We start from the raw sequence: 3,752 nt of genomic DNA, 5'->3' as shown, positions 1-3,752 counted from the left end.
TATGATCATTTGGTTTAATTTTTTTGTTTATTTATCTTTTTGTTTATGTCTCCCTCTAGAATGCTAGTTCCATAAGGCAGGGACTTGCTTTTGATTACCCTTGTGTCCCCAGTGTTTACCATGATGAGCACAATGCTAGGTACATGGTAGACACTCAACAAATACATTGGTACTTGAAAAAAAGGAATAATGAATAGGTGATTTCCCTGTGGGTGACAGGAACTCAAGGCAAAGAAACACCCCCTGCCAACTGTGGCTGAAAAACAAACAAAGACAGATTCCATGGTCACCAAAGTAGGGCTGTCCAGAGTTTTGGAGGCACAGAGTTGACTGGGGCTGTCTCCCTGCCAGAGGCATTCCTTTCCTTCCCCTTCTCTGGGCTAAGTTGTCTGTTGCTGTTCTCTGACATGGCAGGAATATGAACACCAGCTTACTGTTTGGTCGTTAACAAAACACGTTCGGTATGTTACTTAGATCACCTGTGAAACAGGGAATAGGTTTTACAGCTGGGAAAGTTGACGGATAAGAGAATACATTGTAGGGTTGGTAAGGGCTGAAGCCAGTGTTGGGCCTACTTTGCATTCTGCATGCTACGCTTACAGTTTCTATCAAAAGGACATCACACCTAGCTTCAAGGCACAGCGATGGTGCAAGGTCAGTGCCAGGTGATCTGCCCAAGTGTAAACCTTTCTGCTAAAAAGGGACATCTACTTTAGAATTTTACCTAGAATTCCTCTTGCTCATTTCTGAGAACCAGGAAAAAAACTCTGAACACTGTAATGATTTATCACTTACTGAGACTTCTATATATAATGATCTCACTCCTCCAGGATGACCTGTGGAAAGAGGTAGAACAGGTTTATTACCCTCACATTTGAGATAAGTTATCTGAGTCTTAGGAAGGTAAGGGCTCAAGGTTACCTACTTATGGAACATTGGTTAAAAGGTTCTTGGAGGAACCCTGCTTATGTTTGATTCCTGGTCCAGCTCTTTATTAGCTCTGTAAACTTGGGCAAGTTCCGTAAGGCTCTGTGCCATTTCCTCATTTATAAATGGGGAATAAGAACATGTGCCTCATCAGGTGATTGTGAGAATCATATGTGTTAATCCATGTAAGCAAATAATATTTGGCACATGGTAAGTTCTCAATAAATGATGGCTATTAAATAGTGACTGAGCCAGGCTTCGGACCCAGTCTTCTGGCTCTGACTCTAGTGGTCCTCCTATCATTAAGTTAGACCCACTCTTAGAAAAGCAAATTGAAATAACTTTCTTTTGAAATGCTCTTTTAAAGAACATCTGAGGCCAAGGATGTCTTACTTAACTCATACCTGGATAGCAGAGCACAGATAAGAGCTTAACATTGCTCCGTCTTATGAAATCCCACAGAATGTAGCTGTCGCAGAGGGTGTGCTACAGATCACAGGAGCAACATGAAAAGTTGCTCTTTTTCATTTTCATTTTTTTTCCTCTGAAATTTCAGGCCTGGAGCAGATGCGGCCATGCCTTTTTGTTATGACACAGGCTTGGACTTATTATGTATCTAAGGAGAAATCTTTCAACTTCAGATACTTAACCTGAAATTAGAGGCTGCATCTATTACTTATTACCTTTTCTGTCTTTTTAGGACTGTATCATAGAATAAAAGGCTGGTATGTTAGATAATATTTATATTTTTGGCAACATTGTTTGTAATGTGAAATGAAACAAACACCAAAAAAGCTTGAAAACAACCTTACTGCCCATGAAGAGGGGAATGATTAAATGAAATTTTAAACTCCCATTTTACAGAATATTAGGCAATGAAAAAGACTGAGTTACAAGCCGGAGGACTACCTGTGACATACTACTAAAGTGAAAATAAATCCCATTTCAGAGGCACCTGGATGGCTCTGTCAGTTAAGCAGATGCTTAACTCAGGTCCTGGGATCGAGCCCCGCATTGGGCTTCCTGCTCAGTGGGCAGCCTGCTTCTCCCTTTCCCTCTGCAGCTCCCCCTGCTTGTGCTCTCTCTGTTAAATAAACAAAATCTTAAAAAAAAAAAGAAAGAAAGAAAGAAAGAAAGAAAGAAAGAAAGAAAGAAAGAAAGAAAGAAGGGAAATCCCATCTCAGATTATGTTCATAGCATGATCCTATCTTTATTTAAAAATCCTAAAATCTATGTAAATGTATATCTTTCTATGAGTATGAGAGGCATGAAAATATGAGGGTGAGAGAATCTACTGGAACAGGTTAGGACTGGAAGGGATTGTTAGCGTCTGCAAGAATGTGAGCTTTTACAAAGTTACATCCTGACCTTGATTGGCCCCGAGGAAGCATACATTGCTTATCCAATAAAAAGTCTCATAGGAACAGATTTTTAAAAGTGTTTTTCTTAAGCAGTGGACGATTTTTACATTCACTCTCCCAAAGACCATTGATTTTGAGGAAACTTATTGATAAGATGTCTCGAGGCACCCAATGGTGAAGCTGCTTGTCCTGTTTAGTCATCAAACCTCTGACCTTGGTCTCAATAGCACAGAACTTCAACTGAACTAGTGGTACCCTGTTTACAACACAATCGTAGCAAACAAGGAATCAGCTTACAAGTTATACAAACATTCCCTGATAGAGGATCATATATCTCCTCAATTAACCACAATTGAATAATGTTAGCCTTTTAATTCATAAAAATGATCTTACTTGGATTTCACTAGAGTGTGAAGCTGGACCTATAAAATCTGAACCTCAGATAAAATAAATGTAATTGTTTTTTCCCCACTGATTTACCGGTTTTCTTTAAAATGTGCGTTTGATGTCATTTAAGCCATATCTGCTATTGTCACAACCGCTTATAGGTTTCAGATTAGTAAAGTCTTTGAAATGTGACTCTGCTCAGCAGAAAGGAATCTGTAGCACTTGGCATAAAGATTATAATCTTTGGCCTTCCTGTGGCAAGATTTACAACTGTGACCTTAGGCTCTATTTCTTTTGGAGTGTAGTCACTTTAAGTTACCAGTGATGATTGCTTTGAGTTACTAGGTCAGCGTGAATTGCCTAATATAATGTCAGATTCGTGCTTCCCAAGGGCTGGGCAGTATTAGGGACATGAAACAAAGTGAATTTTAATGTCTGCAGAAGGCAGTGCTCTGATATATGAGCCACCCCAGTAACAATGAATTTCCACGGCAAGAGATTTTAACACCAGCTCCTAACCTCTTGCATACTATCTATCCTTTAGTTCATGAAATATTATGAGCTCACTTTTCATTAGGTGACATAGTCTGAGACTACCCAGTTAAAGAGACGAAAAGAATTAAAAGCTAGCTCTACCTCAGGGCCAACCTTTTCCTAGAACGTTAAAAAGAGGGAGCTGTATCAGGGATGATGGAAAGCTGAAAACAATGCTCTCCGATTATTCTATTAACTCATCACTACCTAGAAGTTGAACTGAAGCCTTCCTCATGTTGCAGCTTCAAAACGAATATTTTGTTTAAAACTCAGATCTCTATCCGAACAGCAAGCAGTGAAAGCAATTTGAGAGTTTGGTTCTAACTAGTCAGATGTTGACTAGTTTTCAACAGGAGGAAATCACGGGATATCTAAAAGCCGACCTTTCTTGGGTATGCTGCATTTAAAAATGTTGTCGACACTAGATGGCACTCTAGGGTTGCTTTTCTGGTATGTTCCTCCAGGTCCAATGTCCTTCAACATTAATTCCCTCCTTTAAAAAGAGCAAACATGCTATTTAAACAAAGGTCCCTGTAGTTGCTC

Source organism: Ailuropoda melanoleuca, chromosome 1 (genome assembly GCF_002007445.2).
Source record: "Ailuropoda melanoleuca isolate Jingjing chromosome 1, ASM200744v2, whole genome shotgun sequence".
In the NCBI taxonomy this organism is placed as follows: domain Eukaryota; kingdom Metazoa; phylum Chordata; class Mammalia; order Carnivora; family Ursidae; genus Ailuropoda; species Ailuropoda melanoleuca.
This window is presented reverse-complemented; position numbering follows the sequence as displayed.